This window comes from Pogona vitticeps, chromosome 1 (assembly GCF_051106095.1).
Source record: "Pogona vitticeps strain Pit_001003342236 chromosome 1, PviZW2.1, whole genome shotgun sequence".
Lineage (NCBI taxonomy): Eukaryota > Metazoa > Chordata > Lepidosauria > Squamata > Agamidae > Pogona > Pogona vitticeps.
In genome coordinates, this window is record NC_135783.1 from 133,727,692 (window position 1) to 133,751,528 (window position 23,837).

At 41.6% G+C, this 23,837-nt stretch overlaps 1 long non-coding RNA gene across 1 annotated transcript; it reads right to left on the reverse strand.

Moving 5' to 3' along the window:
* Positions 1-293: 293 nt before the first annotated feature.
* Positions 294-16,601, reverse strand: LOC144589173 (uncharacterized). Its single transcript, XR_013545119.1, has 2 exons — positions 16,258-16,601; positions 294-15,184 (listed from the first exon to the last, which is right to left on the reverse strand). It is a non-coding gene; the product is annotated as an uncharacterized LOC144589173 (long non-coding RNA).
* Between the last annotated feature and the right edge of the window lie 7,236 nt (positions 16,602-23,837).

A 23,837-nucleotide genomic window follows, 5' to 3' on the forward strand; every position in this document is an offset into this window, starting at 1 on the left:
TATAATTTTCCCTTTCAGCTGCCCCCATTTTTACAATTGCTCTGTAGAGCATTGATTTGTTCTGCTGCACGTGTCATAATTCCGTTCATTATTTTATTTGTAAAAAGCCTGCAAGTATATTCTAGGGGGGAAAAATCTGGCATTTCAGCACCACTAACTATAATTTTGTGAGGAGGACAGGGCTACAGATGTCCCTGTTGGCAGTCTGTCTACTGTTAACCCAAGACCTACGCCACCTAATCCAGGGCCTCGGGGGTGGGGGCGGGGCCACTACCCATAAATCTTGAGAAAGTGGGACCCAAACTGAGGCAGCTGTTGTTATGTCAGTCCTGCGGGGGGGGGTGAGTGGAAGATGGGCACAGAGAAGGGGGGAACAGCTAGTCTACCCATGGTGTGTGGCCAATGTAAGGGAGGCTTTGCTACCAAAAGAGGAAGAGAAAGAGGAGCTGGCAGGGAAGACGGCTGTCTCAAAAAGGGGGGAAGAGAAAACACCTCAAGAGACAGATTCCTGGGGAAAAAGACGAGTAGGGTTGAGGGAAACTGGAAACGATTTAGATAGGGATGAAATTAAAGGTATTAATGAGGAACAAGGGAGGCTAATTAACCTCTGGAGTAAGAGAATTTGAAAGGACAGGTCAAAAAGGAAATGCATCCAAAGAAAGAAAAATGGAGGGATGCCGGGAGGAATGGTCCAGGGCCCTATTGAGCCAAACAGCCTCCTGAGGAAGATCGTGCACTTTCCAGAGAGTGGGACTATGTGTACAAGGAGGGCCTGTGGAGATACTAGGACAATTTATTTATTTATTTATTTAATTTATATGCCGCCCACACTACCCAAAAGTCTCTGGGCGGCTTACAACAATTAAAATACAATACAATTTAGAACAATTAAAATACAATTAAAATATATATAAAAATTGCCATCAGGACCCACAGTTGATATTATTTCAATTAAAAGCCTTCAGGAACAGGAAGGTTTTGACCTGGCGCCGAAATGTCATCAGCGTCGGCGCAAGACGAATCTCAGTCGGGAGGGCATTCCATAGTGGAATTGAGATTCTCCTAAGCACAAGGATCCTCAAGTCCCGTGCAGACCCTCTTATTGGCGGGGAATGCGAAAGGAGGAAGACTGGATGGTTTCCCACATGGTCTCAGGAAGAGGCAAGAGGCAAGGGAATACCAACAGAAGGAGGGAGGTGGAAAGAGAACTGGGAAATTGAATGATCTTGATCCTTGATCCTGTCTGAGCAAGCTCCTCAGATTTGTCCTCCTTGCAGATGTACAGTCCCTCCATGTTAGGAGCCAGCAAGGAGTGGATTTGGGCTTGAGACTGACCAAACTTCCTGGTGGGGAGATACCATGCATGAAGCTAGGAACAACCCTCTTGGTGAAAGCAACCAGGGGAGTAGAGGTGAATGTAAAGGACTGTGCCCCAGTGAAGGGAACTCAGGTCAGAGAGAATCAGCTACGCTTTGAACCTGTTTCTGTCCCTATTTCAACTAATTCAATGAACCAGTTGCTGTTTCAACATAAAAGTGTGAAGTCTATGGAGTGGAGAATGGAAGAGGAACCTCCCACTATGGTTGGCAGGAACCACACCTTTAAAATCTTGATTTCAAATCAAAAGGTATTACTTTATGTCCCTGCTGAGTAAAATTAAAGAGCACAGCAAATGAATGAACATCTGGGTAAAATTGTCACTAGGAAGACGTCTTATCCCATTAGTGGACTTCTAACCCCAGCAGAATAACATAATTCCATGATTGCCTATGGAAGACCGGTCTAATCAGAAGGCGCTTGCCACCCACTTGAACATGCCAGAAGATCAGCATGGCTACTCCAAGATGATGTCATTTTGGGCAGCCAGCACTTAGTATTTTCAGTCAACATATTGAAATAAATCAATAGTATGGAGGGAAAAGGGCAGACGATTCCTGCATGCCTGCAAATATCTAACAAGAATGCAGAAAATCATAAGCAATGACATAGAGTGTTCGACCAGCCAGCCTCATCTCCCTGCCATCTATTGCCCATCGATAACAGGAAGGAAATTTTTTTACTCCAGTTACAAAATACGAATTTTTAAAATGAAATGAAAACAAAACAGGCATTATGAAAAAATAAAATAAAATAAAGAACAGCGGGACAAAAACCCAGCCCATGTGACTCTTGTCAACATCTGTTTCTTTTCATTTCATGGAAAGCACGCATGAATAAACAAGACCACAGTGCTGCTGTTCATGACAAAAATAAATAAATTAGTAAACTTCCAGGTGCTGTTTACTACATAGTCATTGTAATTTTCTGTCCTAAAATCAGCTCCTCCCAGACATCATTGTCTGCCCCAGGGCAGAAGGACTGGGTAGCTTTTACATTGTGAAAGACAGTTGGAACCGCATTTGCTCACAGTGAAAGAAAGAGAGCCACACCTGCAGTGTCTGAGGCAGTAATTCCTAACATTAGCCAGACCTCATGAGGAGAGAAGCTTTTTCTTTCTTTCTTTGCTAACCTTTTATGATTCAACATTTTGCAACCCATTTACAATCATTTAAATACTCTTTTATTGCCTTGCTTTGGCCTCCGGTTTCTTCTTCTTCCTCCATCCCTGTGTCTGTGTGTGCCTCTGCGACTCTGCATAAAGCAAGCTATACCAATGATATCTTGTTAAACCTAAAAGTCTAAGTAGTTGTATGGAAATATTTTCACTGCCCGCCCCACCGCAAAAAAAAGGGGAAACCCCTTCAAAAATCCTTCCTTCTTTAATTTTTTGTTTCGAAAATCTGGATATTCCTCCATTTGATGCATTACATCCAGACTAAAGTTGCATTTAAGAACTTTTACTCTAGAGAAAGTTCACTTCATATAAGGCTCTGGTTCTAGTGCATAGGATTGTGCTGTAAATTGATTGCTTCTCTGCCAGCAAGTCAATTCTGATTTATGGTGACCCCTTCCAGGAGTTTCTGGGTATACAGTACTCAGAAGCCTTAGTCCCACTGAGATCTGTGAGCCAGGCTAGACTCTGTGGTCCCAGACCTATGTTCCTGTAGGACCATAGCAATGTGTTGTCTCTCCTATCACTTCTCCCCTCCTGGCCCCTGCAGAATTGTCTGCTCTCTCTCTCTCTCTCTCTCTCTCTCTCTCTCTCTCTCTCTCTCTCTCTCTCTCTCTCTCTGAGCTCAGAACTCTGATGGAAGAGAAGGAGAAGTATGGAAAAGGAGTGGCACCAGCAGAGAAAATATAAAATGTGGAACCATTAGATCCACTAGCCTTCAACCTTGTCCAAAGGGGAAGAACTCTTTCTGTGCTGTAGCTGGGGTGGAGACTGTGGAAGAAAGTGGAAAAATCATGAATAAAACCATAGCCCTCCACACAGCTGATCTTCTAGCAAGACTGACAGAGCTTTTGGATACCCTGAGGTCAATTTCTAGAGTTCAATGTGAATTCTGAGGCCTTATGAACCACAATTATTCTACACCCATGTCCAATCTACTGCAATATATAGTATCTCTAGCCTGTAAATCCTGACATTCAGCATCATAGGATTCACTTTCTCAACAAAACTAAGAAGACCCCAGGTAACACATTGGTTGTGAATGATTTAAGTAGCTTCTGTTCATTGTTATTGTTCTGTGCCATCAATTCACAACTGACTTATATCAACCCAGACAGGGATTTCAAGGTAAGTGAGATATTTAAGGAGTGATTTTTACCAGTTCCACATTCCCAGTGGGCTTCTGTGGCCAAGCGGGGATTTGAACCCAAGCCTCCTGAGTCCTAGTCCATCGCTCTGCCCACTGCACCACACTGGGAATCACATGGTGATTAGCTTTCATAGGTACCTGCTATTATCCTTGAGCATCCCAAACTGTGATAGGCAAAAATGTTGCTGTGTGACATTGAAGGATGACCAATCCATTAAAGGATGATCGACAGACAGACCGATAATAGCAAAATGTATAGTATTAACAAACTAAGAAATGGAAAGATTATATATAAATATCTGCCTTTCAAGCACATTTCTTTGCATTTTCTGGATTAATAACCAACCAAACAATGCTGGCAGTCTTATCCAGACTTAAACAGTGTCTCATAACAAAGTGGGGGTTTCAGCTTGTATCCATTTGTGCTAGTCATTATCTCAGATTACTTTGGGTCAATATTTTAAAACAAAGACGCATAACACGATGCGTTTCTGTAGCCCCTGAACTGTTACTGCAAGCTGTTTTCCATATTTAAAAGATTCACTTGTGTTGTTGTTTTTTCCCTTCCACAAAGCATCAAGCTTTTCCCTAGGATTAAGGGAAAACTGTTTGCTGTATAATGTGTTTTTATGGAGAAATTATTTAAGGCATGATGCCTGTTCATGGTCCCACGGTATGTTCTAATCACCTTTGTTTGCCTCATATTCCATTTCTTAATTAACCGACAACCTATTAGCATAAGGAGGGTTTTTTACCCCAAGAGTATTAATTATACATAATTTATATCATATGCATTTATTCCTTATCAGTTGGATGAATAAAACATTTACCTGTTTATAGCTACTTGGGGTTAATGCTTTCATACAGAAAACTCACCTGAGACTTCCAATCAAATTATCAAATTTTTAATTTTCTGTTACATAACGATACTGTATTAGACGTTGTAGTACTTCATTCTACTCTAGGCTAAACAATCATTTAGTGGAGTAGAGTGTTGGCAGCATTAATTAACCAGCGCTGCACATTTGGTTCTACAAACTATGAAAAGAAAAGAGAAGGATAGATGCCTTTTCTGTGCATGCTGGGGAAAGAACAGTGGGAGTCCATTGCTGACCAAATGCATTACTGTGTGTGTGCACATGTCAGGTGTGAACCTCCAGATGTTGCTGGACTAGAGTTCCCATACTCCTTCACCGTTTGGTATGCTGGCTTGGTCTGATGAGACCTGCGATCCAAGAACATTTGAAGGCCTAAAAGCTGTCTCCCCCCCCCCCCCCAACAGCCAGATAGAAAGCCAGATAGAATTTATCTGGAAATAATCTAGAGGGAGAGCTGAGCATAATGCATAAATGGGAGGAATGAAGACGATTGTTATTATTGTTGTTTTGACTGTTTCCTGGGTATGCATTCATCTACAAGAAAATGAAGTTCAGACTCAGGCGCCAGGCACTCAAAACACTGGGCTCATTCTTCTTGGAGTTTTTGCAACTTATTAGGTCATCGAGGAATAGTGGAAAGGCTACACACCTCGAGGGCAGCACCCTAGCCCTGGTTCACCATACTGTATTACAGAAAAGGGACTTTCTCTTCTGACAGTTGGTCTATCCAGAGCCAGAACTTTGACTTTGGGGGGGGGGGAGGCACTCACACGGAAAGTCTACCCTGGTACAGAAGACCTCCTTTCTTCAGATAGGCGTGTTTCCATGTTCAGTGCATCAATGGAGGCAGGAGCTAGAGCACTCTCATCGACCCATGTGGCTTTCACATGCCTCCTTAACGACAGAAGAGAGGAAAGCAGTCACAGGTATGACATACCTACACACCTCTCCCTAATTCTCCCTAGAAAAAAGCGGAAGACAAAAGCCTTCTCTCTCTTCAAGCTTTTCCCCTGAAAGTATATTTTAATAAAATAAATATGTCAGAGAAGATGCTGCGGAGGAGAAAGTGTGGTTTGAAAACCCTTTTTCTACCTCTCTAATCTTCTTACACACATGCGTTTGCAGAAGTTACACTCTGCCCTCATGTCACATGGTCACGTGGAATCCCCAACACTCACTCGCCTGATGCCTTTGTTTTTAAAAACTTTTTGTTAATTACTTAAAAGTAAGGAAAAACAAATACGCAATAGCTAAAATGATGATACAACAGAGCTAAAAACAAAAAAGGCAAGATATTAGAAAAGGAAAAGAATGGAAAAGGAAAAAAAAGAAGGAGAAGAAAGTAGAGAAAAAGAAACAGAACAGAAGAAAACACAAGAGTTATATGAAGGTTTCTATGAAATATTTCCAAATATCAAAAAAAAATCCATACATACTTGCCCTCTATATGCCATACATTTATATATGAGTAGTTCTCTAAGGTCTTCTGTTTGCTAGATTACTACTGGTGGGCATCTATCTTTCCAGTGCTGCAAAATCGGTTTCTTTGCTGTTGCAAGGGCACAGAGAATCCATCTGCGCAGGCCAGTGGCTTATCTCCAAAAAAGCAGGTATATAATTTACAAGGAAAGAATACATTGATCATGTGCCATCAAATCAATTCTGACTTAGGACAACTCTTTCCACGGGTTCTTAGGTAGAAAAGAGCTGGGTGACCATTCCCTTCTTCTGGGGGAGCCCTGGGACTGTGAAGGTGGCCCAAGAACACACCGGCTGGCTTTACTTACAGGAGACACAGTGGGGAATTGAACTCCCAACCTCTGACTCCACAGTCAAATACCCAAACCACTGAGATATCTAGCCAGTTTAAAACAAAGATCAAAGATTGGCCCTGTACAAAAATAATGCAAATAATAACTTCTCTGTAGATAGCATGGATTGCCAGAAAGACAAATCGATCCTAGAGCAAATACTGGTAATGCCTGAAACTACCTCTGGAGGCAAATTGATGGAACTGAGGCTGTCCTACTTCAGACATATCATGAGAAGGCAAGATTCACTGGAAAAGATAATAATACTAGAGGAAGTCGAAGGCAGCAGGAAAAGAGGAAGACCAAATATGAGATGGATTGACTCCATAAAGCCTTGCGTTTGCAAAAGCTGAACAGGGCTATTGAGAACAGGCCATTTTGGAGGTCGCTCATCCAGCAGAGGCTATATGATGGCACATGACGACAACAACAACAACAACAACAACAACAACAATCCCCTCCCCAAAATGAGCTTATGATTGGACCGTGACCATAGCATACAACTATGAGATGCATCAAAAGAATCACAGTGTCAACATTAGGTGATTTGCTCAGACCCTTAACGAAAAAACATTGTGGTTTCCATAGCATTCTAAACATGATATTTTGCTGGATGAGTCATGCATAGCTTAAGCTCTATAGATATCTCCAGTATACTGGCAAGTGACGTCTTCCATTGGTTTGGCAAAACAACACAGCAAAATAACACAGTCCATTTTCCTATTCTATTCATCTCTAAGACTTTTTATATCTTATTTATTAACCAACAATGTTATTGTATTCCCGAAGGCTTTCAAGGCCAGGATCCGATGTGTATTCTGGTGTCCTTCTCAGCTATCCCACACACTACACCAGAACAGAGACAAGAGTTCTGACTCCTGTCCTCTGAAGATGCCGGCCACAGAGACTGGCGAAACGTTAGGAAGAAAAACCTCCAGAACACGGCCAAACAGCTTGAAAAACCTACAACAACCAGTGTTGTTGTTGTTGTTTTGATTTCTGTACTGTTCCATAGTGTCAGAGCTCTCTCTGGAAGGTTTAGAACATAAGGACGGGACTCAAACTTACCCACAGTCCCATGTTGAGGCTGGAGCAGCAGCTGGGTGTCATCTGTGGTGGCTGGGAGGCAAAATGGTGGCTGCCACGTGGCGATGCACGAAGGGAACCACAGGAAGGCCTGCACTCGGCCAGATGGCACTGGCTGGCATATGTGGAAGAGCAGGGCCTCCTGCCAGTGGACCTGAGGGCAAGGTTAGGGTTACTCCAGTCCACCAGCACGGGTTAAAAAGGGGTGAGCTGAGGCCAGGAGTCTCAATCTCATGGAGGCAAGGTTACACAACTCTCCTGCCTTAGGTGGGTGTGCAGGGTACCAAGCGTTACTGTTTCTGTTTTACAGTTGTCACAACATGGTGGATATTTTCAGGCACTGGGATGGATCTAACTGGTTTTTGAGCAGCAGGCAGGGACCTGCATGTCCTGGTAAGGGAGAAATCCCTGCATGGCATACATCTGTGTAGTCTCTGGAGGGAACTGCCACCCCAAGTGGTCTCTCAAGGAGGCCGCTGTCTGCATCCAGGAGCACTCAGGCCTCCCAGTGAGCTGGGCCCAACCCAATGCTTGGCCAGGATAACTGCTGCTGTAATCAATAAAGTTGTGGCTGTTTTATTCCAGTTAAGGTATGTGTATCAGTTATTCATCAACCCAGCTGGCTTAACAGGAGGACATCAATTATGCCTCCCAAGGAACTGAGTATTCATTTTCCCGACCTTGGAAAGATGGAAGGCTGAATCAACCTTAAAGAAATAAAGTCGGTTTCTTTTCTTGGACTGCATTTCCAAAAGTGCAGGAGACTCTGAAGTGCTCAATACTGCTGGACCGTATTTAGATACCAGCAGATGCTGCATTTGTAAATACTGCCATTCAGTTAAAGCTGGCAGATCATACCTACTTTTTAAGACGGCAAATGGCAAAAACGTGTCATGCGTTCCAGTTAATTGGTCTAAGGAAAAAATGCTTCCATCTCTCCACACCCTCCATAAGGAGTGTTTTTTAAAAAAAATTTAAATCCAGATAACCCCATAAAGTTAATGCGGCATGTGAAAATGGGTCAAATCAAAACCGTGTGGCAATGCATGCCATAATTCTCTTCCTGCAGAGACTCTTGGGGGAATCAAGTCTCTTTTGGCATATGTAGACCCCAAGACCATCAACTTGGAAAGAGGCACAAGGTAAGAGGTTTCCAAAAAGGCCCAAAACGGATAATTTGAGTGTGGAACTTAGCTCCAATAATTAGTACTGCTTTGCAGATAAGATCAGCGAAACCAAATCCCCCTTCAGTAAATAAATGCATTTTCTGCACAGAAATCTGAGACGGTGCAAAATCCCATATAAATTTCCAACACACAGGATTAGTTTTATGGAAGTATCTACTCACCTTATGCTGTTCTGCAGACTTACATAGACTTTATACTTTGTGCTTTAAAGGAAGAAGGATTTCTCAGATAATTTCTACTTTATCTCGTCTTTACAGGATTTCATATATCATTCCCAGAAATTTAAATCAGACCTCAGAATTTAAGAGCCACTTTGGATGTGTAAGCATCTGTGTTAAATGAGACAAGAAATTAATTTTTATTTCCTGTTTCATACTGCTGGAAATCATTCAAAATGTCGGCTCGTGCATATCTCATATGAGATGTATGATGTGTCTCCGTATCAGACTGGGGGAGCTTCAGATGTTCCTCTGGCAACAAAGAGAGGCCTCCACTATGTATGAGGAAACAAGAGCAACAACAAAAAGTATGGCTGCTTCAAAACACGTGACAGCTCTTGAGAACTGTGGTTGCTGCTGCTGTTGTTTACGGAGTACCAGTCCTGATACCAACGAGACGGGTCTTTGTCTCACAGTTTGTGCCACTGCTTTTTTCAACATTTATTGCATCAACCACATAATGTTAGCACTAATTTGTGAGTAGATTTTATCTTTGGGCATGAGTATGTGGTATAGTTTGTTCAGCCACCAGGGCTTGTGGTCTTTTGTACCATTTCCACTTCCATTAATTTGTTGTGCTTTTGGCTTGTGTAATTGCCTACATTGGTCCTTTAGGGCCGTTGCTGGGCATGTCCAGATAACATCACTAATGACGCACAGAATGGACATGTTGCCCCCTTCTCCTCTTTTAGGCTGCCCTCTGCTTTCATTGGCAAGGATTTATAACTGCAAAGCAATTTATAATTTTTTTAACAAAAAAATTATCCTAGTTTAGCACCACAGCTATAGTGCTAAACTTATATACCACTAATTCAAATGTTTACCATGTTCTGTCAGTTCAATGCTAGTTCAGCTTGCTAAACATGAAGGAGGAGGAGGAGGAGGAGGAGGAGGAGAAGGGGTTTGAATGTCCAATGCCCCTGAAAGGGGTGGATGATAGACTAGTGATCATGGCAGAGAAGGATGAGGGAGGAGAGGACCTGTGTTATGTGTAGAAAATCGAAACACACCATCCCAAATCATTATATGTTTCTATGTGAACTGCGGCAACAATTTAAATGTCAGGGTGCGATATAGAGAAGTTTCTATCAACCTGGGACAGATTACACCCATTACTGTAATTAATTGCACATATCAAGGTAACCACCAGCCCATTGAAAAGTAGGCACTGATACTCAAAGCTAAAGAATCACTTGGAAAGTAGAGACTCTTGCCAGGATCCTTCCTATTACGGCTCCAAATTAAAATGGCACTCTTTTTAAGAAAATAGGTTCTGAGAGCCAGGGGTCTTTCTGTAGTGGTCTTAGGAGCCTATTTGTTGTAGAGTTAATCACAAGCAGAACGATCATATTTCAAATTAAGGGAGAAAGCATGGCAATTATTGCTGCTACTGCTACTGCAACCTTTGTCAAATGAGGCCACAGGAGACTGAAGTGGAAAAATGAAGCTTAACTTTTCCCCCATTTGTGCTACAACAGAGCTCAAAACAGATGAGGCCCTCAGTTACAGTTGTCAGCTGGGGATTTCCAGAATAGCTGAAATCCTCACAAATTTCGGTTTCTAGGATACTTAACATCCTTGGAGTATGGTCAAATATTATTCTTTTTCTATAATAAGCTTCCTTGCCACTTTGCCTCTTGGGCCAGAATCATACTGGTAGTCCCAGCTAACATAGCCCTGTTGAATCAGTTTGTTGAATCAACATAAGAGTTGACTCACAGTTCAACTGTAGATTTAGTGGGCCTACTCTAGTTGAAATTAGCAACAGGATTTAGGCTTTTCTGTAGTTATCTCAGTGTTCCAAACCTCCCATGTCTCAGGGTTAAACAACCTGAGGTACTCAATTCCTCAACAAGAAGCGGAGTTCTCAGTTGGTAATGAGACAGGAAAATGGGAAGATAGAAACTCTGGCGCACAAAATAAGGAAGAAGAAACAGAACAAAGTTAATAAAAGTGGGAAAAGAATGAAAATGAGTTTCACATATCCCCTATCCTTTATCAAATCCAGTTTCATAACATAACAATGAACCAGGGCCCTTGACCCAGAAAGAATCCTAGTTTTAACTCCCAAGAGGTCTCACAAAATCCACTTCTCCCTCTCCTTTCTGTTATGAGGATCTACTTATCTCCAACTGAGGAAAGTTCTCTCTGGTTTTCTTGTTCACCTCAGTTTGATCCAAACTTATTTTTATTTGGTCTTTGGCAGCCTTGCCCTCAGTAATTAGAGGACTTGACTCATATTGTCGTTTTTCATCACCAACTAGAAAAACTATCCTTTTTCTCTCATATTATTCAGTCCCATTTGAACTTGATGGCGCCAGTGAAATTGGCACAGGTAAATCTAACACTTCCATTTCAAAACATCCTTCAAAAAACACCCATTTAACATACAGCTAAACAACTGTGACAGAAAATGGTTGTTGTGGGTTTTTCAGGCTCTTTGGCCATGTTCTGAAGGTTGTTCTTCCTAACATTTCGCCAGTCTCTGTGGCCGGCATCTTCAGAGGGCAGGAGTCAGAACTCTTCATCAGATCCTGGCCATGAAAGCCTTCGGGAATACATTGAGACAGAAAACGTAGGATTTCTCAGTCCTTCCTCATCTGCCAAGTGTAATACCTTCTTGTTTACTAAGCTAAAGCAGATTAAAGACAGACCCATTCTCAGATCTCTCCACATGTGAACCTGATTACCATCAATGGTTATATTTCCAAGATACGCTTTTCCAATTCTTTTTTTCTTTCTTTCACTACCTATGTGAGGCCAAGATTTATGATTTATTCAGAATGGATTTGAGATAGAGGCAATCTGAATGGGTGAGGCAAACTGGGAGGAATGCTGTCATATAAAATATCTGAAGTTTTTTGAGGGGAAGCCAAAAAGAATTCTGACGGGGCTAGAGACAAATCTTATGTATCATACAATTATAGCTATGTTTCCCCCCACCCCATGGCATTATTACTACTTATAAAGAATCTCAGACTTTCTAACTGCTCACAGATACTAAAAGATAAAGGAATCTCTGATACAGAAGGCAAAAAGGAATGGGAAACTAAAACACTGGAATAGCAGTTCCTTCTCTGGAAGGTGGATGGGTCTAGGCTGGTATCTCCCTTGCTGTGAGGACCAGTCCAAGACATGTAAGTACCTAAGGTGGAGAAGAAAATAATGCCCCACATCCACCCAAGTTAACAAGTACAGTGCCACTCCAAACCATCCAAGTTATTTTTGGCAAAAGAGACTGAAAAGTCCTTCTCACCACCTCTAGCACTAAAAATAAAATTTGAGGAAAGCAAATAACAATTTGCTGCCCTTTTAGTAATACTGTACTGTCCTTAAAATCCACTACACAAGGCAGCCATCTTGCTCTGCCTAATGGTAGAGCCAGTTCTGCTTGCTATGACGTTCTTCCTCAGAAAAAGAGATGTTGCCTGTCAGCATCCCATAGTGTCCTGGCCACAGACTTGTCATTCCTCCCTCTCCAGTCCAGGCTCAAAGCAAACTACTCCTTATTGCTGTCCCTTTGGGTTAGGATATTCACTATACAGGACTAGTTCCTGCCCATAAAAGTGCATCCTTTTGTTGCACAGAAGAAGGAAAAGAAGGAATATCTAAATTAAGAGGCAAATGTTTGCTGTTACAAGGCACTCTCTTCCTTGCTGTGACTCGATACATGCTTGTGATTACAGAATGTTGAGGCCATGGAGAGCCATCGAGCAAGCCTATCACCTCTATCAGCCTGTCAAAACAACAACACGGAGAACATAAAACATACTTTAGCAGTGTTACAAGGAATGTTGAAATCCCTTGCCTCCTCCTTCAATCAAGCAGCCAGATAGAAAGAATAGGGTAAACTTTCTGGGCAAATTCCATCACTCTACAGAGAGTTAAAAAAAAAAGTCATGGGGACTTTTAGACCACAATCTAGTGTAGAGAATGTTTTCCCAGGTATAATTAATCGAGGGTGGACAAGCACATTCAGGATGAGAAGGGTACGTGATTAATATCTCATTCCGATTGATTCAGGCTGGCCTGACATGATGATACATGTCTACGAGGAGTTTTCAAGACTTCCTGCTTCCAGTGTGAGAACTTGGGTTTTTAGATTTCTGCCAGCTTAATGGAGCAGAAAGACAACTGGGAGTGGAGAAGTGCTCCAGTGTGATGACAGTCCTGTCCTTAAAAGGCCCTGGGTAACGCTGCACATGACCCATCATGGGAACTACAATGCCAGCCCTGCCATTAGACACAATAAGGTACCCTTCTTGGGTGACAAGAGTTCAGGAGGCAGTGAATCTGGTATCTGGGATTTCTAGGTACAATCACTACTATTTTAAAGTGTGTTCCAAGAGAACATTCCTCAGAAAAATTGTAAAGCTTGGTTTTTTTTAAAAAAAACAGGCATGTCTTTGCTGAGAATTAAATATATATATTTTTTTACTCTACAGCCTAAGGATGTAACAAATACTCACAAATATTCTCATCCTTGGCCAAAAAGGGAGGCAGGGAGAGAGAGGGAGAAGTTATCAGTCTAGGTGCTGATTTCAGATCTTCTAGTTTTTTTTTCCGTTTTCAGACCCCAGAGTTTTAGACACAAACAATGAGTTCTTGTGCATGTCATTTGAATTTTAAAAACCGAACGTAGAGTCGCCACACAACTGCCTGAATAAGGTGGAATTCTTACCTAGATGGTGTCACGTGGATCTTAGCGGGACTTTTTTTTTTTAAGCAAAAATAATTGAATTGATCTGATAAAATTTTGTGAAAAGTTTGAGATGGGGGGTTAGCCATGTTAGTTTCTTACAACAACAAAAGAGGGTGGCTTGAGGCAGCCAAAAGATTAAACAAGTTTCATTCAGCATATGTGTTCATGCTGCATCATGAAGTTGGGCTACTGTCCATGAACAAATTCATATGAATAAATATTGCATGATGAAGTTGTATGTGACGAAGCTGGCATGACATAATCTTATAAAGGTCTGTGCCATGTAACTTGTGGCAGAAACATGGGCCACATAAAAATTTGTGCCACGAGACTCAGAAAAAGAGACCTGCACCAGATCAGAGTCAAGCAATTGACTGATCATGCCAACGAAGACTGTACAGTACACTAGACTTGTCTAAGGTCCAGGCAGAAGTGGGCACCATCGGCTATTTGGGCTCTTGCCAGGTTGAAGCAGGCTTTCCCCCAAAAGAAACCACCCTACTATGCTTCCTGCAGAGTGGCACTGAGCTTCAGCTAACTTCATCATCATCATTTGAGAATGGCAGAGCTGGAAAGGACCCTATGGATCGAGTCCAGCCCCTTCCTTGACTATCTCAATGATCCACAGGGTCCCTTCCAGTTCTGCTGTTCTAAGATTATTGTTCACACCAGATCATGTAGATTGCCCCCTTGCGTATCTGGTATGGTCTGAATCTTCCAAGAGAATGAGTGCGGACTAGAGGCCTCGAGGGGACATCATTGCACGGAAGCCCATGAGAAAGTCTTGACAAGTGGTAAGGGAAGAAGTCACTATTCAAAAACAGGTCGTATGTATATACCTACAAATCAGACAGCTCCAGCCAGACTCCAACATTGGCTGTTGTTATCCAGCATAAACTGCTATGGGATGTTTTAAAGAATGGCACTATGAAATGAAGGCCAAAGGCTTGTTTCTGGGTGTCAAGGATTCTCCTGTCACTTACCCACACTCGACCTTGGTTCAGAAATAACTCGTCCCACATTCCGCTTGCAATGGCAATCAGCTCCCACCCCACCCAAGCATCAAAACTGTCGAATACATTTTATAGTTCCCAGAGTATTGCAATCACTTCGATATTGCTAAACCATCTGGGAAGCAATTCCTCCCACCCACACTCCCGTGCTCCCTGCAGGCTGGCACTGAGCTGCAGCCAGCTGGCAAAGCAGGCACATTACCCAAGCGCACTCCACACCAGCTGGCCAGAAGAAGCAGTACATGCCAAGGCTGGCTGACAAGGCTTCTCCTATAGCCTCGCAGACTTCCTAACTTCTGGTTCAGTCCAACTCCGGCCTAACCTTTTGTTTTGTGCTGTCCTGTCCTGCATCTTGTGTCTCTTTACCTCAAGTTGTTCTCTCCCCCCCCCCGCCCACACATCTTGGTTTAGTCAAGATTCAGCCCGAGGCCCACCCTGATCCACTCGCCTTTTCTCTGAGGCTGATTCATCTTTCCGGCTAACATCCTCTCATATTTATTTGATGAAAAACTCCAAGCTCTGCTCGGTCCTTGCTTCTTTCCGCTGTCAGCTCTGCACTGCCCTTCTGCGTTGTCACTGTTTCACAGCCTGGAAGTAACGAACAATAAACAACAAGTTCCTTGTAATTGATAGAAGCGATTTCTTTTTGCAAAAACAAAGGGATACGAAGTTGGATTAGATTTCTAATTGAATTGTGGATAACTTCACTGCTTTTGTAGTGTAATTGCAGTCATTTTAGCTAGAGAGTGTGTGGTTAATTGTGTGTTCTGCACAAACACACCACAAAAACCTTGTGTATGTGATTGTCAGGTGTGAAATGCAACCATACACAGTTTCTTAGAGTTCATTATGAATGCTTTACTGTGTTAATCTCATATGTTTGATGAAGTGGGCAAATTTCCATGAAAGTTTACATTAAAACATAATAGTTAGTCTTGAAGGTGCCACAACATTTTGGTCTTTTTTATTTTCTATTTTTAATTTGCCTTATATGCTTGCACCTTGTTCATTTTATTCCCCTGTTCCCTTTCTCATATCACAATCATTTTGTGTGTGTGTGTGTGTGTGTGTGTGTGTGTGTGTGTGTGTGTGTGTGTGTGTGTGTGTGTGTGAGAGAGAGAGAGAGAGAGAGAGAGAGAGAGAGAGAGAGAGAGAGAGAGAGAGAGAGAGAGAGAGAGATGGGGTAATGATAAATATTCAGCCAGCAGTTTTGTACTGCAGTGCTTCATGTTTGCTCATTTTTCTGAAATACAAAATACATAACCCCCCTCCCACAAGCAAGCTAGTGTTTTTGAAATATTGAAAATATTTATGGGAACAATCATCCTTTTTGCCACTTGTATGGTTCCCCCCCCCAAAAAATGACAAACAATGGTTTGTCCACACAAACACAACACTTTGATCTCTGGCACTGTGTGTATTGAGCCTAGGTATCTATACACAGATACAAATGGTGCATGAGAATTCATTTGGCCTTTTTTCTTTCTTTCAGGCAAAAGAGTTCTTCGTGTCATGACGAGTGTCAAATTTGGAAAATTATTATTTTTTTATTGGTGTGATAATCAGATTTCTAAGATTGGTTTAACTCTCACGCAACGTGATTTTTAATTTTTAATTTTTTAAAAAAAAAAGAAAATGCTTTAAGTGAGGTACTTTCTTACCCTGAATAGCTCAGTGGTTGAGGCATTTGGCTGCCGAGCCAGAGGTTGGGATTTCGATTCTCCACTGTGCCTCCTTGACAGGTTTGATTTGACGATCCATAGGGTCCCTTCCAGCTCTGCAGTTCTAAGATGATAATGATGATGATGACTGTGTGCTATCAAGTCAATTCAGAATCAAGGTGACAGGAGCTAGACTCAGTGATCTACAGGGTCCCTTACAGCTCTGCAGCTCTAAGATTGTTATTATTAAACAACTGCAATAAATTGAAGGTTAGCAGCCGGGTTAGAGCTGAATGTGTTTCATTAACCCACTGAGAATTCCAGTGGGGCCAACCAACTAGCTTGCTGGCGGCGGGGGGGGGGCGCGCACAAATTGTTGTCTGCATAATTATTTTATAAACTGCTCTAGCATAACAACAGACAATCAGGGTATGTCACTTTTGTTTTCCGGCATCATGGTTTTGGGGGAGGGATAGCATGGGATTATTGACTGACTGACTTCCATTGGTGTGCAGAATATTGACAGGATAATTTTTGCTCATAACAGTTTTTGTCTGTTAAAACAGGGACAGAGAGACACAAATCTGTATTTGGGAGGTAGCTGAAACTCAGGGACATTACTTACAACTCTTTTTAGATGACAATATCATGTGAAATATCAACATCTATGTAAATTAACAAAACATAACTCTGAGGAGACTGAAAAGGGCCTTCTTGGCATCTGAGAGTTTGTGTGAATGATCAGGCAGGCACATTGTTTTCTATAATAGATACTGTCTGAAATATGTTTAATCACTCACCAGGTTTTTTAAAATCCATTTTCCATGGGAAAACATGGCATACTCTCTACTCACAACTGCTCTGAAGCTTTGCTATAGAAAACAGTATGTGATTTTTTTAAGAACAAAAAGAATGTAAATATTGTAACATAAACAATGCCCATTGATGTGATTACTTCAGGCTTCAATCCTGAAATCTCTCTCTCTCTTTTTTTTAAAGGCACTTACAGCTCAGTAAATGTGTACAGATATTTTCAGACTATTTTTCCTGAATTAAAAAAGGACATCTGGAAATGAAAAATAAATACTTCGTTTCAAGTTTAATGTGAGCTCAGTGGAGAACATGCATAAACACCAGCGGTTCTAAACATGTGCTGGATAACATGGCTAAGTGTATATACTAGGAGCAAAACAGGGAATTGCACAAATTTTGCACTCAATCTGCATCACTGTAATTGATGGTGGAAAATGAGAGTTAGTGGTGCAAATCCAGAGTGTCCAAGTGGGGAAAGGTGCATAGAGTGTAAGCAGTTAGGAAGGGAAAAATGATTCCTGTGTGTTTGCATTTCCCAGCAGAAATCCCCTCCTTTGTTACTCTTGAGGCTGGCCATGAGATGCAGTGCATCTTTCCTCCACGTATTAATGCATACCTCTCCAAGACTCACCATCCATTTTGGCAAGAGAAATAAATGCCCACAAAGCAGGCATAGACTTGGAAATGCACATGACTAAAAATGTGTAGACCTGAAAACTGCACATGAAGCCTGTGGAAAGATATAAGCATTAAAATAGGTACACTTTAGAAAAATGTCTACCAAAAAATGTATAGCTTTTTTGTGTGTGTGTGGAGGGGAGGATTTTACAAAAATAGGGTTAGGAATCGAAACGCTTCTCAGGCCCACCACGTTTCTGCCATGTTTCTCCTTCTCCTTGGATTTTCCCATCAGCAAACTCTCTTCAGTTTCTTTTTGTGAAATTCTGTGTGTGATTCCTTAAATCCTTTGAAGAAATTGGTGCCCTCTTCTGCAGGCTCCCCTGATCACTTGGAAATCTGGTGTTTTGGCACCAGTTCTTTGAAAAACAACACAAACATCCTGTCCAAAACAATTATTTCTTTTTATTTTGCTTAAGCAAAAATAAAAATAAACAATAGTTTTGGACTACCCCCCCCGCTGCATCCATATATATATTACTATTCTCAAGAGTGACACATTAGGGCTGCTAATGACGGTTCCCAATCTTAACATTTAACCAAAGAGGCTGCAGCCCCCTAAGATCATGAACAAATCTGCTCGTTTTGACACCAACTGTTCTGGAAACAGATGGGCTGCCTCTGCCCCAAACATCTTCCTTGCTGCCTTTAGACTTCTTCTGCTTGCAGGGAGAGTGTAGGGCTGCCAGGGCAAGATTTCCATCTCATTCTTTGACAGCAAAGTCTTACTGACCCCAGAAACCCATTGGCAAATTAGCAGATTTTAACACCAACTCTTTGAAACACATGGGGGAACGTACCCTCCCTGACCACTCTCTTGGCTGCATTTGGTTTTGCCCTGCTTTAGGGACAGACTGATTGCCACTATGGCTGACATTTTCCCATCAGCAAGAAGTGGGGGGGGGGGGGGGGGCGACTGCCTTCAAATTTCCCCCCACTGCTGCTCCGGAAAATTTTATAGAAGGATCTGAAGGGAATCCCCTCAAGGGCAAAATGTCAAAAATAGCCAGGATTTTTTTTAAAATTGCTGAATATTTATTACCTTGCTATATAAGTTATTTGTCAATGTATGCCCATGTAGGAACCAAAAAAAAAAAAGTTTTGCAGCCCATTGTGGAACAAGGATAGAACAAAAATGTGGATGGGCTTCTTAGAAATGCAACAAGAATGAGACTTACAAATTTTCACATCCCTGTATTGGAAATATATGAAAGATCCTGTCAGCTTGGAATCATTCTGTTACATTATTTAGAGATTACCTGCCCTGACCAGGCAATATGCAAGACTGCTGAACAGTGCTGTCCATTCGTTTATACTCCCCACAATCCAATGACTCTGCAGAATGGTTAGTGCATCAATATTCTCTGTCCAACTCATTTTAACCCTAATATGCAAACTGTTTGTTTGTGTAGGCTGCAAAATCAGAACATTTTGAGCAGCTGATTATGGTCAGAAGAATGTATGAAGGAGCAGGCTCTCGGGTTGGCCATTTTGGAGTGGACTCGTATTTTTAAAAGCAGGGAATCCTCCCTCCCAACAACAACAACAAAAAAATAGCAAACCCTAAGTATATCTAATATCTCTCCAGCCGCAATTCATGAATAACTCTGAAGCCATCTTCATCAGACATTGCTGCTAACAGCTGTTGTCTCATAAATGTTTGGCTGGTCCACTGGGCTACATATGGTAGGTCATCATAACCTGATGACATAAAGGTTTTTTACCACATGTCCTCTGCAAAAGCCACTTGGTGATTTCCCCCGACCCCCACACACCCGTCCCTATGAAAGGAATGGTCCTCATGGGTAATATGAGAGAGAGGAAACAAAAGCCAGCCTAGCCTTGGCCGAGGAAGCCATGGTGGTTGTTCACAATGTTCTGAGGGCCCCTTCATCTGCCTGTTCCCTCCTGCTGCATGCAAAGCAGAGTCCTGGCAATCTAGGTTTTACATCGCGCGGAGTGTGCAGGTGAAGGAAACGGCTGATCCCTTACTTACAGAATATCCCCTGAACTCCTCATTCCCTTCAAACCGAGGAATCTGGAGCAGCTTTAAAGTTCATCATCAGCTTTTCTCCTCATGTTGAGATGGCCAACGTCAACGAGAACAAGGAATTTTAGCAAGCATGCTGCCCATTCCGAGAAGAGATCTTGGAGATTATCTAGTCTTAGTCCCTTGCTCACTGCAAAATATTCTTATTCACTCCCATAAAGCATTAGCCTACAGTAATCTTAGAGTAAAATTACAGTAGCAGTTTTTTCCTTTAAAAAAAAAAAGGTGCCGTCATAATTCAGTAGTAGACAATTACAATTTTTCCCTGAAGTATCATAAAACAGTAAGAGTCTGAAGCTACTCTGATGTATATTTTAGCGTAGATGTTTTGCATAGACTGACAAAGCTAAGGCAAAAGTTGGCATTCCACCAAATTAGCGCTACTTTGATCCTCCCTTATATACTGGATTGCTCCCAAATAGATGGATGTGTCAGAACGGCTTGATGCAGTAAGCCCACTTTATCCAAAGATCATTATTTTCTGCAAAAAATAGTAAGAAAGGCATCGGCTCTTTTTACCCCAAGTTAAGTTCTCAGAATCAATATGGTTATACTGTGCTCTTTTCACCCCTATTCCTACAGCCCATGCTTAGGATGCAGTCAATTTCCAATGCATCTCCTAAAATTATCATTTTCAAGCAGCCTTTCGTTTTGTGATTTAGTCTAGCCCACTTATCTCAAGGTACAGTACAGGCCTGTTCAAGTATTTGGAAAAGGGTAATTGCATGGAAGTTTCCACACACACAGCTGGCTGTCTCTTCTTCAGACTCTCCTTCTTCTGGAGGAGATCGTGACAGGCAAGGCCCAGGGCTGTGACTCTCTGTCTAGCGGCTCATACTGTCAAATGAACCCTTTTGAGAATGCCTGGTAAGGTCTTGTGCCAGAACACTTGACTCCATTCAGTAAGTACGGCTATTCCCTCTTTTCATTTTGTGTTCTTCTTATCCACAGTATAAAGAAATGAGAGAATGCTGGTAAATTGTTATGAAAACCAAACTGGAACAAAATTCTCCCTCATCCCTACTGGATTTCAGATTCTTCTGCTAAAAGACACGTGTGATGCTTTAAGCAGCAGGCTCGGGTTGAGGACTACACACACAGCACCCATCTGTGCACACGATTGTCTCATTGTCTAAGGACGCCTGCGGAGAAAAGCCTGCTCTCGTGCACATATAGCCCTTATTTGGCTTTGGGCAATAGATTTCAAGGAGAGCTCACAGAGACTCTGTCTGGACATATACGTCCTAGGCACATGGTTCTACCTATCCAGAAGAACCCAGATGGTGTGTATGATTAAAACTATATTTTACTTTATCACCTAGACCATTATGAGCGTGAGGGTTTTCATATATCGTCTGGCAGAGAAAGCGGCACATCATAAAATTATAAAAACGATGGTGAAGGGAATTATTCACTCTCTTCGGGGACTTTAGCTTACCCTGATTTCTGTCCCAGAAGAGTGCTCATTTGAGAGATTTGAGCACATTGGTAGGAATGTGTACAAAGCTTCAACTGGGAGATTTTGAAAAACAGTTCACAAAGCAAGTGGAAAGCTATATATAAAATATATATTTACTTCTCGTTTCAGATGAAGCCTGGAACAAAAGGTGTATAGGTAAACACAGCTGCAACATTTTTTAGGCATATAATCAAATGGAGAAAATATATTGGAAAACTATCTTAATTATCGTAATTAAATTGTGAAGAGTATTGATAGCAAAATATCTTTATAAAACCTATCAAATCAAAAGGAATCATTTCACATATGGGAATGCATTCTGGTGACAAGATGTACCAGGATAAAAAGACAAGTTTCTTGTCTTCTACCACCGCCAACAAAAAAATTAACATGGTATGATAATGATACATACAGTAGAAGCTAGATGTGGAAAACACGATATTCATTTCTGGTTCATTGCTTTTTCTTGATCATAATTTCTTAGGAAAATGACAACCGTAATCAAGAATAAATTTTCATTTCTCCCGCTTAGCTTCACCAAGTCTAAAGGAAGGATAGCCGAGGCCATTTCTCTGCCCCTAAACCAAATCCAAAACGATTAACTGGACTTTAAACTTCACTAGCCAGTGGCAAAATGCTTCCTGGGAAAAAAAGTTCCTGAAAAAAAGAGTTTTAAAATGGGGAGCACGTTTTCACTACAGATGGAAGAATTGGTCTGTTTTACTCTCTGATACATGGGGTTTTTTTACATTTCAAGTATTTTCTATACTACATATGCAGGAATTTGCAAATGTTGTTAAGTTCTGATTGAAACTGGATTGCCTCCCTCCCTCATCTGCACCTGCCAAACTGAATATGTTTGGCTACTGTGGCACCAAGGGATTCATGTTGTCCCTGACACCATCTAGACGCTCCTCAATGTGGCAGTTAATTCACTACTAATATGGTTACGTACAGCTGGATTCAAAGGCAGGCTTTAAGTCAAAGTCCTGGATGGACAAATCTATCCATTCTCATTTCTCTCAAACCTTTTCTGTCCCAAAAGGGAAAAAAAGTTGCAATTTTGGGTTTCCTCTCTTATTCAATAAATAAAATAAAATTCTCACTCATCCAGCCATCTTGCTGCTCTTAAACATGGTTAATAAGGTGGAGTGACAACAATGTTGTGTGATCCCATACATGAAAATGATTTTTACCTGAGCCTGGCAACTTCTCATGACATAGAAAAGGATGACCTCAAAACAAGGTTTCCTCAAGAAAAAAAAGGAAATCTCTTAGGGGGAGGCCAGTCGATACAGTCTGCTGCCAAGGATTATCTTTTGTTATCACTTGGATGTCCGTCCTGCTTCATCAGGACGCTCCGTACTACATGAAATTTGTTTATCAAAGCAAAGTATTTTTGACAAAGCCCACAAGCACTTTTCAAACTTGGTACAGTATACTGGAATTGCAACGCTAAGCCTTTCTAGATGTGTGAAAACCTGCCTAACAGGGTTGGGTTGTTGTGGTGATAAAAGCAAGATGGACAATATATGCCACATTGAGCTCCTTAGGGGAAAGGTGGAGGACAATACAAGAAATAAAAGAAATGGAACAAAGAACATCATACGCAGCACACACAATTGCTCCCTGCATCTTACAGGAAAGGGGACTGGGTGATTCTGCTTTAAGTAGGACATGGAAGTATATTGCCTGTGATGAAATCAAATGGCATGGAGGAGAACACTCCACTCCTTTTAGTACCATTGTAATAACAAAACTGCAAACATAATGACTAGACTGAGACTGTGATCATATATTTGGTAAAATCAACGTCCATTCACTCTTCAGTCTTCCAGGCTACCTAGTTGTTTTGTCTAGTTTCCCAGAAAGAGACGCTCTGTAATGCTGATGGGGAAGAGAGAGACAAAACACAACAAAATGTTACCACTTTACATTTCGTTCCTGTAATTTGACGCTTTTTGGGATTCAGATGGAAAGGATCAAACGCCCAGGTGGTAGAGGCAAAAATAGAACCGCCACCTGAGCAGGCAAGTACAAAGAATGAAGGTGAGATTCATTAATCAGAAATTAAAATCTGAGTTGAAACCAAGAAACTTCTTGTTGGCTGTCTACACAAAGGATATTTAGCACACAGAGCCAGATATTATCATCAAGGTTTCAAAACAGTCTTGGTTGCCCATCTATTTGGAGATAGATGTTTTGGCAAATTTTACTTTACATCAAAAATTATGGTAGCTAGACCAAAATTGGCCACGTCCAGCAACTCCACATACATCCTGGGTACATCAGCGAGAGCTGTTATCCATTCTCATTGTATCTATTTTTGTATACTTAGTGTATGTGCCAAACCACCTGGTAGACATTTTGTACTTCAGATTCTCCTGAAATCTCCCTAGTGTGGAATCGGTGTATTATCTTGGATGCTCCCCCACCTTTTAAGTTGACATTGCCTTGGTGATATTTGGCAGATTGGGATCTATTTGGTAAAGCCACTCTTACCCCTTACCCATTGCTGGTGTTGTCCAGTATTTCAGTATTTTGAAATAGAATTTCATGTCCAGCTTGTTCCATATATTG